We start from the raw sequence: 12,315 nt of genomic DNA on the forward strand, positions 1-12,315 counted from the left end.
CTACCATGTTGGGGTGCTCGGTACTCATAACTAATGATGAGCGGGCACTACCATGCTCGGGTGCTCAGTACTCGTAACTAATGATGAGCGGGCACTACCATGCTCAGGTGCTCAGTACTCGTAACTAGTGATGAGAGGGCACTACCATGCTCGGGTGCTCAGTACTCATAACTAGTGATGAGCGGGCACTACCATGCTCGGGTGCTCAGTACTCATAACTAGTGATGAGCGGGCACTACCATGCTCGGGTGCTCAGTACTCGTAACTAGTGATGAGCGAGCACTACCATGCTCGGGTGCTTGGTACTCGTAACTAGTAATGAGTGAGCACTACCATGTTGGGGTGCTCGGTACTCATAACTAATGATGAGCGGGCACTACCATGCTCGGGTGCTCAGTACTCGTAACTAATGATGAGCGGGCACTACCATGCTCAGGTGCTCAGTACTCGTAACTAGTGATGAGAGGGCACTACCATGCTCGGGTGCTTAGTACTCATAGCTAGTGATGAGCGAGCACTACCATGCTCGGGTGCTTGGTACTCGTAATGAGTGAGCACTACCATGCTCGGTTGCTTGGTACTCGTAACTTGTGATGAGCGGGCACTACCATGCTCAGGTGCTCAGTACTCGTAACTAGTGATGAGTGAGCAATACCATGCTTGGGTGCTCAGTACTCGTAACTAGTGATGAGCGGGCACTACCATGCTCGGGTGCTCAATACTGGTAACTAGTGATGAGTAAGCACTACCATGCTCAGGTGCTCGGCACTCGTAACTAGTGATGAGCGGGCACTACCATGCTCAGGTGCCCAGTACTCGTAACTAGTGATGAGTGGGCACTACCATGCTCGGGTGCTCAATACTGGTAACTAGTGATGAGCGGGCACTACCATGCTCAGGTGCCCAGTACTCGTAACTAGTGATGAGTGGGCACTACCATGCTCAGGTGCTCAGTACTCGTAACTAGTGATGAGCGGGCACTACCATGCTCAGGTGCTCAGTACTCGTAACTAGTGATGAGTAAGCACTACCATGCTTGGGTGCTCAGTACTCATAACTAGTGATGAGTGGGCACTACCATGCTCGGGTGCTCCGTACTCGTAACTAGTGATGAGTGAGCACTACCATGCTCGGGTGCTCCGTACTCGTAACTAGTGAGGAGTGAGCACTACCATGCTTGGGTGCTCAGTACTCGTAACTAGTGATGAGTGGGCACTACCATGCTCGGGTGCTCCGTACTCGTAACTAGAGATGAGTGAGCACTACCATGCTCGGGTGCTCCGTACTCGTAACTAGTGATGAGTGGGCACTACCATGCTCGGGTGCTCCGTACTCGTAACTAGTGATGAGTGGGCACTACCATGCTCGGGTACTCCGTACTCGTAACTAGTGATGAGTGAGCACTACCATGCTCGGGTGCTCCGTACTCGTAACTAGTGATGAGTGAGCACTACCATGCTTGGGTGCTCCGTACTCGTAACTAGTGATGAGCGGGCACTACCATGCTTGGGTGCTCCGTACTCGTAACTAGTGATGAGTGAGCACTACCATGCTTGGGTGCTCGGTACTGGTAAGGCTGCTTTCACACATCCGTTTTTTGCCGTCAGGCACAATCCAGCGAAAAAAGTGAAGCGACGAATCCGGTGAAAAAATGGATCCGTTGCATCAGTTTTTTCCTTGTGTTCCTTCTGTTTTTTGACATGATACTGAGCACGCACAGTTCAAAAAACAGCATCCGTCGTTGGATTCCGTCATATGCCGGATGATGACAGATCTTGCGCCCATACGCTTCCATTATACAACATGCCGGACAGCACCGGCGTGGTCTGTTTTTTTTTGCTGGAGACAAAACATGTTGCATACTGCATCTTTTCCGGCAGCCGGACGAAGAAATTTCGACGGATGCGGAGGACGCCGCATGCAACGCAAGGCCATCCAGCACAATCCAGAGCTAATACAAGTCTATGGGGAATAAAACAAATCCAACGCCGGATCCGTTATATCCGCAATTCGTTGGATTGTGCCTGACAGCGAAAAACGGATGTGTGAAAGCAGCTTTACTAGTGATGAGCGGGCACTACCATGCTCGGGTGCTTGGTACTCATAACTAGTGATGAGCGGGCACTACCATGCTCGGTACTCGTAACTAGTGATGAGTGAGCACTACCATGCTCAGGTGCTCAGTACTCGTAACTAGTGATGATGGGGCACTACCATGCTCGGGTGCTCAGTACTCGTAACTAGTGATGATGGGGCACTACCATGCTCGGGTGCTCAGTACTCGTAACTAGTGATGATGGGGCACTACCATGCTCAGGTGCTCAGTACTTGTAACTAGTGATGATGGGGCACTACCATGCTCGGGTGCTCAGTACTGGTAACTATTGATGAGGGGGAACTACCATGCTCGGGTGCTTGGTACTCGTAACTTGTGATGAGCGGGCATTACCATGCTCGGTACTCGTAACTTGTGATGAGTGGGCACTACCGTGCTCAGTACTCGTAACTAATGATGAGCGGGCACTACCATGCTCGGGTGCTCAGTACTCATAGCTAGTGATGAGCGAGCACTACCATGCTCGGGTGCTTGGTACTCGTAACTTGTGATGAGCGGGCACTACCATGCTCGGGTGCTCGGTACTCGTAACTTGTGATGAGCGGGCACTACCATGCTTGGGTGCTCAGTACTCGTAACTAGTGATGAGCGGGCACTACCATGCTTCGGTGCTCGGTACTCGTAACTTGTGATGAGCGAGCATTACCATGCTCAGGTGCTCAGTACTCGTAACTAGTGATGAGTGGGCACTACCATGCTCGGGTGCTCAATACTGGTAACTAGTGATGAGTGAGCACTACCATGCTCAAGTGCTCGGCACTCGTAACTAGTGATGAGCGAGCACTACCATGCTCAGGTGCTCAGTACTCGTAACTTGTGATGAGCGGGCACTACCATGCTCAGGTGCTCAGTACTCGTAATTTGTGATGAGCGGGCATTACCATGCTCAGGTGCTCAGTACTCGTAACTAGTGATGAGCGGGCACTACCATGCTCGGGTGCTCAATACTGGTAACTAGTGATGAGTGAGCACTACCATGCTCAGGTGCTCGGCACTCGTAACTTGTGATGAGCGGGCACTACCATGCTCAGGTGCTCAGTACTCGTAACTAGTGACGAGCGGGCACTACCATGCTCAGGTGCTCAGTACTTGTAACTAGTGATGAGTGAGCACTACCATGCTCAGGTGCTCGGTACTCGTAACTAGTGATGAGTGGGCACTACCATGCTCAGGTGCTCGGTACTCGTAACTTGTGATGAGCGGGCACTACCATGCTCGGGTGCTCAATACTGGTAACTAGTGATGAGTGAGCACTACCATGCTCAGGTGCTCAGTACTCATAACTAGTGATGAGCGGGCACTACCATGCTCGGGTGCTCAGTACTCATAACTAGTGATGAGCGGGCACTACCATGCTCGGGTGCTCAGTACTAGTAACTAGTGATGAGCGAGCACTACCATGCTCGGGTGCTCAGTACTAGTAACTAGTGATGAGCAGGCACTACCATGCTCGGGTGCTCAGTACTAGTAACTAGTGATGAGCGGGCACTACCATGCTCGGGTGCTCAGTACTAGTAACTAGTGATGAGCAGGCACTACCATGCTCGGGTGCTCAGTACTCATAACTAGTGATGAGCGGGCACTACCATGCTCGGGTGCTCAGTACTCATAACTAGTGATGAGCGGGCACTACCATGCTCGGGTGCTCAGTACTCATAACTAGTGATGAGCGGGCACTACCATGCTCGGGTGCTCAGTACTAGTAACTAGTGATGAGCGAGCACTACCATGCTCGGGTGCTCAGTACTAGTAACTAGTGATGAGCAGGCACTACCATGCTCGGGTGCTCAGTACTAGTAACTAGTGATGAGCGGGCACTACCATGCTCGGGTGCTCAGTACTAGTAACTAGTGATGAGCAGGCACTACCATGCTCGGGTGCTCAGTACTCATAACTAGTGATGAGCGGGCACTACCATGCTCGGGTGCTCAGTACTCATAACTAGTGATGAGCGGGCACTACCATGCTCGGGTGCTCAGTACTCGTAACTAGTGATGAGCGAGCACTACCATGCTCGGGTGCTTGGTACTCGTAACTAGTAATGAGTGAGCACTACCATGTTGGGGTGCTCGGTACTCATAACTAATGATGAGCGGGCACTACCATGCTCGGGTGCTCAGTACTCGTAACTAATGATGAGCGGGCACTACCATGCTCAGGTGCTCAGTACTCGTAACTAGTGATGAGAGGGCACTACCATGCTCGGGTGCTCAGTACTCATAACTAGTGATGAGCGGGCACTACCATGCTCGGGTGCTCAGTACTCATAACTAGTGATGAGCGGGCACTACCATGCTCGGGTGCTCAGTACTCGTAACTAGTGATGAGCGAGCACTACCATGCTCGGGTGCTTGGTACTCGTAACTAGTAATGAGTGAGCACTACCATGTTGGGGTGCTCGGTACTCATAACTAATGATGAGCGGGCACTACCATGCTCGGGTGCTCAGTACTCGTAACTAATGATGAGCGGGCACTACCATGCTCAGGTGCTCAGTACTCGTAACTAGTGATGAGAGGGCACTACCATGCTCGGGTGCTTAGTACTCATAGCTAGTGATGAGCGAGCACTACCATGCTCGGGTGCTTGGTACTCGTAATGAGTGAGCACTACCATGCTCGGTTGCTTGGTACTCGTAACTTGTGATGAGCGGGCACTACCATGCTCGGGTGCTTAGTACTCATAGCTAGTGATGAGCGAGCACTACCATGCTCGGGTGCTTGGTACTCGTAATGAGTGAGCACTACCATGCTCGGGTGCTCAGTACTCGTAACTAGTGATGAGTGAGCAATACCATGCTTGGGTGCTCAGTACTCGTAACTAGTGATGAGCGGGCACTACCATGCTCGGGTGCTCAATACTGGTAACTAGTGATGAGTAAGCACTACCATGCTCAGGTGCTCGGCACTCGTAACTAGTGATGAGCGGGCACTACCATGCTCAGGTGCCCAGTACTCGTAACTAGTGATGAGTGGGCACTACCATGCTCGGGTGCTCAATACTGGTAACTAGTGATGAGCGGGCACTACCATGCTCAGGTGCCCAGTACTCGTAACTAGTGATGAGTGGGCACTACCATGCTCAGGTGCTCAGTACTCGTAACTAGTGATGAGCGGGCACTACCATGCTCAGGTGCTCAGTACTCGTAACTAGTGATGAGTAAGCACTACCATGCTTGGGTGCTCAGTACTCATAACTAGTGATGAGTGGGCACTACCATGCTCGGGTGCTCCGTACTCGTAACTAGTGATGAGTGAGCACTACCATGCTCGGGTGCTCCGTACTCGTAACTAGTGAGGAGTGAGCACTACCATGCTTGGGTGCTCAGTACTCGTAACTAGTGATGAGTGGGCACTACCATGCTCGGGTGCTCCGTACTCGTAACTAGAGATGAGTGAGCACTACCATGCTCGGGTGCTCCGTACTCGTAACTAGTGATGAGTGGGCACTACCATGCTCGGGTGCTCCGTACTCGTAACTAGTGATGAGTGGGCACTACCATGCTCGGGTACTCCGTACTCGTAACTAGTGATGAGTGAGCACTACCATGCTCGGGTGCTCCGTACTCGTAACTAGTGATGAGTGAGCACTACCATGCTTGGGTGCTCCGTACTCGTAACTAGTGATGAGCGGGCACTACCATGCTTGGGTGCTCCGTACTCGTAACTAGTGATGAGTGAGCACTACCATGCTTGGGTGCTCGGTACTGGTAAGGCTGCTTTCACACATCCGTTTTTTGCCGTCAGGCACAATCCAGCGAAAAAAGTGAAGCGACGAATCCGGTGAAAAAATGGATCCGTTGCATCAGTTTTTTCCTTGTGTTCCTTCTGTTTTTTGACATGATACTGAGCACGCACAGTTCAAAAAACAGCATCCGTCGTTGGATTCCGTCATATGCCGGATGATGACAGATCTTGCGCCCATACGCTTCCATTATACAACATGCCGGACAGCACCGGCGTGGTCTGTTTTTTTTTGCTGGAGACAAAACATGTTGCATACTGCATCTTTTCCGGCAGCCGGACGAAGAAATTTCGACGGATGCGGAGGACGCCGCATGCAACGCAAGGCCATCCAGCACAATCCAGAGCTAATACAAGTCTATGGGGAATAAAACAAATCCAACGCCGGATCCGTTATATCCGCAATTCGTTGGATTGTGCCTGACAGCGAAAAACGGATGTGTGAAAGCAGCTTTACTAGTGATGAGCGGGCACTACCATGCTCGGGTGCTTGGTACTCATAACTAGTGATGAGCGGGCACTACCATGCTCGGTACTCGTAACTAGTGATGAGTGAGCACTACCATGCTCAGGTGCTCAGTACTCGTAACTAGTGATGATGGGGCACTACCATGCTCGGGTGCTCAGTACTCGTAACTAGTGATGATGGGGCACTACCATGCTCGGGTGCTCAGTACTCGTAACTAGTGATGATGGGGCACTACCATGCTCAGGTGCTCAGTACTTGTAACTAGTGATGATGGGGCACTACCATGCTCGGGTGCTCAGTACTGGTAACTATTGATGAGGGGGAACTACCATGCTCGGGTGCTTGGTACTCGTAACTTGTGATGAGCGGGCATTACCATGCTCGGTACTCGTAACTTGTGATGAGTGGGCACTACCGTGCTCAGTACTCGTAACTAATGATGAGCGGGCACTACCATGCTCGGGTGCTCAGTACTCATAGCTAGTGATGAGCGAGCACTACCATGCTCGGGTGCTTGGTACTCGTAACTTGTGATGAGCGGGCACTACCATGCTCGGGTGCTCGGTACTCGTAACTTGTGATGAGCGGGCACTACCATGCTTGGGTGCTCAGTACTCGTAACTAGTGATGAGCGGGCACTACCATGCTTCGGTGCTCGGTACTCGTAACTTGTGATGAGCGAGCATTACCATGCTCAGGTGCTCAGTACTCGTAACTAGTGATGAGTGGGCACTACCATGCTCGGGTGCTCAATACTGGTAACTAGTGATGAGTGAGCACTACCATGCTCAAGTGCTCGGCACTCGTAACTAGTGATGAGCGAGCACTACCATGCTCAGGTGCTCAGTACTCGTAACTTGTGATGAGCGGGCACTACCATGCTCAGGTGCTCAGTACTCGTAATTTGTGATGAGCGGGCATTACCATGCTCAGGTGCTCAGTACTCGTAACTAGTGATGAGCGGGCACTACCATGCTCGGGTGCTCAATACTGGTAACTAGTGATGAGTGAGCACTACCATGCTCAGGTGCTCGGCACTCGTAACTTGTGATGAGCGGGCACTACCATGCTCAGGTGCTCAGTACTCGTAACTAGTGACGAGCGGGCACTACCATGCTCAGGTGCTCAGTACTCGTAACTAGTGATGAGTGAGCACTACCATGCTCAGGTGCTCGGTACTCGTAACTAGTGATGAGTGGGCACTACCATGCTCAGGTGCTCGGTACTCGTAACTTGTGATGAGCGGGCACTACCATGCTCGGGTGCTCAATACTGGTAACTAGTGATGAGTGAGCACTACCATGCTCAGGTGCTCAGTACTCGTAACTAGTGATGAGTGGGCACTACCATGCTCGGGTGCTCAATACTGGTAACTAGTGATGAGCGAGCACTACCATGCTCAGGTGCTCAGTACTCGTAACTTGTGATGAGCGGGCACTACCATGCTCAGGTGCTCAGTACTCGTAATTTGTGATGAGCGGGCATTACCATGCTCAGGTGCTCAGTACTCGTAACTAGTGATGAGTGGGCACTACCATGCTCGGGTGCTCAATACTGGTAACTAGTGATGAGCGAGCACTACCATGCTCAGGTGCTCGGCACTCGTAACTTGTGATGAGCGGGCACTACCATGCTCAGGTGCTCAGTACTCGTAACTAGTGATGAGCGGGCACTACCATGCTCAGGTGCTCAGTACTCGTAACTAGTGAGGAGTGAGCACTACCATGCTCAGGTGCTCGGTACTCGTAACTAGTGATGAGTGGGCACTACCATGCTCAGGTGCTCAGTACTCGTAACTAGTGATGAGTGGGCACTACCATGCTCGGGTGCTCCGTACTCGTAACTAGTGATGAGTGAGCACTACCATGCTCGGGTGCTCCGTACTCGTAACTAGTGATGAGCGGGCACTACCATGCTCGGTACTCGTAACTAGTGATGAGTGAGCACTACCATGCTCAGGTGCTGAGTACTTGTAACTAGTGATGATGGGGCACTACCATGCTCGGGTGCTCAGTACTGGTAACTATTGATGAGGGGGAACTACCATGCTCGGGTGCTTGGCACTCGTAACTTGTGATGAGCGGGCATTACCATGCTCGGTACTCGTTACTTGTGATGAGTGGGCACTACCATGCTCAGGTGCTCAGTACTCGTAACTAATGATGAGCGGGCACTACCATGCTCGGGTGCTCAGTACTCATAGCTAGTGATGAGCGAGCACTACCATGCTCGGGTGCTTAGTACTCGTAATGAGTGAGCACTACCATGCTCGGTTGCTTGGTACTCGTAACTTGTGATGAGCGGGCACTACCATGCTCAGGTGCTCAGTACTCGTAACTAATGATGAGCGGGCACTACCATGCTCAGGTGCTCAGTACTCGTAACTAGTGATGAGCGGGCACTACCATGCTCAGGTGCTCAGTACTCGTAACTAGTGATGAGCGGGCACTACCATGCTCAGGTGCTCAGTACTCGTAACTAGTGATGAGTGGGCACTACCATGCTCGGGTGCTCAATACTGGTAACTAGTGATGAGTGAGCACTACCATGCTCAGGTGCTCGGCACTCGTAACTAGTGATGAGCGGGCACTACCATGCTCAAGTGCTCAGTACTCGTAACTAGTGATGAGCGGGCACTACCATGCTCAGGTGCTCAGTACTCGTAACTAGTGATGAGTGGGCACTACCATGCTCGGGTGCTCAATACTGGTAACTAGTGATGAGTGAGCACTACCATGCTCAGGTGCTCGGCACTCGTAACTAGTGATGAGCGGGCACTACCATGCTCAGGTGCTCAGTACTGGTAACTAGCGGGCACTACCATGCTCAGTTGCTCAGTATTCATAGCTAGTGATAAGCGTGCACTACGATGCTCGGGTGCTCAGTACTCATAGCTAGTGATGAATGAGCACTACCATGCTCGGGTGCTCAGTACTCATAACTAGTGATAAGCGGGCATTACCATGCTCGGGTGCGCAGTACTCATAACTAGTGATAAGCGGGCACTACCATGCTCGGGTGCTCAGTACTCATAACTAGTGATAAGCGGGCACTACCATGCTCGGGTGCGCAGTACTCATAACTAGTGATAAGCGGGCACTACCATGCTCGGGTGCGCAGTACTCATAACTAGTGATAAGCGGGCACTACCATGCTCGGGTGCGCAGTACTCATAACTAGTGATAAGCGGGCACTACCATGCTCGGGTGCGCAGTACTCATAACTAGTGATAAGCTGGCACTACCATGCTCGGGTGCGCAGTACTCATAACCAGTGATAAGCGGGCACTACCATGCTCGGGTGCGCAGTACTGGTAACTAGTGATGAGCGGGCACTACCATGCTCGGGTGCTCAGTACTCGTAACTAATGATGAGTGGGCACTACCATGCTCAGGTGCTCGGCACTCGTAACTAGTGATGAGCGGGCACTACCATGCTCAGGTGCTCAGTACTCATAGCTAGTGATGAATGAGCACTACCATGCTCAGGTGTTCAGTACTCATAACTAGTGATGAGCGGGCACTACCATGCTCGGGTGCTCAGTACTCATAACTAGTGATAAGCGGGCACTACCATGCTCGGGTGCGCAGTACTCATAACTAGTGATAAGCGGGCACTACCATGCTCGGGTGCGCAGTACTCATAGCTAGTGATAAGCGGGCACTACCATGCTCGGGTGCGCAGTACTCATAACTAGTGATAAGCGGGCACTACCATGCTCGGGTGCGCAGTACTCATAACTAGTGATGAGTGGGCACTACCATGCTTAGGTGCTTAGTACTGGTAACTAGTGATGAGCGGGCACTACCATGCTCGGGTGCTCAGTACTGGTAATTAGTGATGAGCGGGCACTACCATGCTCAGGTGCTCAGTACTGGTAACTAGTGATGAGCGGGCACTACCATGCTCGGGTGCTCAGTACTGGTAATTAGTGATGAGCGGGCACTACCATGCTCAGGTGCTTAGTACTGGTAATTAGTGATGAGCGGGCACTACCATGCTCAGGTGCTCAGTACTGGTAACTAGTGATGAGCGGGCACTACCATGCTCGGGTGCTCAGTACTGGTAATTAGTGATGAGCGGGCACTACCATGCTCGGGTGCTTAGTACTGGTAACTAGTGATGAGCGGGCACTACCATGCTCAGGTGCTTAGTACTGGTAACTAGTGATGAGCGGGCACTACCATGCTCAGGTGCTCAGTACTGGTAACTAGTGATGAGCGGGCACTACCATGCTCGGGTGCTCAGTACTGGTAATTAGTGATGAGCGGGCACTACCATGCTCGGGTGCTCAGTACTGGTAATTAGTGATGAGCGGGCACTACTATGCTTGGGTGGTCTGTACTCCTAACTAGTGATGAATAAGTACTACATTGCTTGGGTGCTCTGTACTTGCCTGACCCAGGGCCGTGGGGTACCTGGTCCCGGGCTTTTAAGCTGGGGTCACACATAGCGACAGCGACATCGCTGTTACGTCACCATTTTCTGTGACGTAACAGTGACCTTGTAAGTCGCTGTTATGATCGCTGCTTAGCTGTCAAACACAGCAGAAGCAGCGATCATAACGTCGCTACATGTGCAGAGAGCAGGGAGCCGCGCACACTGCTTAGCGCTGGCTCCTTGCTCTCCTAGCTACAGTACACATAGGGTTAATTACCCGATGCGTACTGCAGCTACATGTGCACAGTGCAGGAGCCGGCACTGGCAGCTGAGAGCGGCGGAGGCTGGTAACGAAGGTAAATATCGGGTAACCAGGGAAAGGTCTTCCCTTGGTTACCCGATGTTTACCTTGGTTACAGCTTTCCGCAGCTGCCAGACGCCGGCTCCTGGTCCCTGCTCGCTTCATTTCGTCGCTCTCTCGCTGTCACACACAGCGATGTGCGCTTCACAGCGGGAGAGCGACGACCAAAAAATGAAGCAGGACATTCAGCAACGACCTCACAGCAGGGGCCAGGTCGTTGCTGGATGTCACACACAGCGACAGCGACGGGACGTCGCTGCAACGTCACAGAAAATGGTGACTTAGCAGCGACGTCGTTGTCGTCGTCGCTGTGTGTGACACCACCTTTAGTTCTCGGGGGATTGTCACAAGTGGGTGTGGCCGATCCCGGGGCCCTGGTGGCAGTTAAAAGAAGTCTTATTAAAACAATAGTAAAAATAAATAAAATAAAAGTGCCTTGTGACGCCACCTACGGTTCTCAGTAATGTTACTGGCGCTGCTTGCAGACCTCAGGGGTGATGATGAAGCAGCTAATTTGCAACGTTCCCTGTAGCTGGAGCGATGTCCCCGAGGCCTTGAAAAAGGACAAGATTGTACACACAGGGAGGCAGCTTACCACACAAGTCCCGATATCGGTCTCTTCAAGGCCGCTGAGATGTGGCTCCCCATGTTTAGGCAAACACAGTCTGTAGTGAGAGCAGGACCGTGCATAGCAATAACTGACACACAGCGGGTCTTGCTTTCTGTACCGTTACTGATGTTAGCAGGGTTATCTCCGGGCACAGTCCGGGTGGTCGGGTGGCAGTTGGGATTTCCACATCGGTGAGTTGTGAGGCCTCCTTATTGCTGCGTGTGTAATATGTCCTGGCCCTCACCTCTCCTGTGTCTGTCACTTGTATAGCAGGCGTAATGGACCGTTCTGCTGGCCACCACTAACTCTGCTGCGGTCCCTGGCTCTGTTGATGGCGGTGCTACAAGTGTTTCTGTGCTGGGAGGCTGAAGTCCCCCTCACCTTCCGGACTTTTCTACTGGGCCTGACTAAACCCGCGCAGACTCGGACTCCGGTGTCCGGGTTGCTTCTTCTGGGGTGAACAGAACTGGTTCCTTCACCCCTTCTCTGTCTCGCCTCCGACCCTCACTCAGGATCCCTCACACTGCTGGGCTTTTCCCCTGGTACTGGCCCAACACAGCACCGTTTTCAGGTGGCTTCCTGTCAGTCCTGCACTGGACCCGACCGGTTTCAACTGCCTCTCTCTGCCCCCAGCAT

The sequence above is a fragment of the Anomaloglossus baeobatrachus genome, chromosome 2, assembly GCF_048569485.1.
Source record: "Anomaloglossus baeobatrachus isolate aAnoBae1 chromosome 2, aAnoBae1.hap1, whole genome shotgun sequence".
In the NCBI taxonomy this organism is placed as follows: domain Eukaryota; kingdom Metazoa; phylum Chordata; class Amphibia; order Anura; family Aromobatidae; genus Anomaloglossus; species Anomaloglossus baeobatrachus.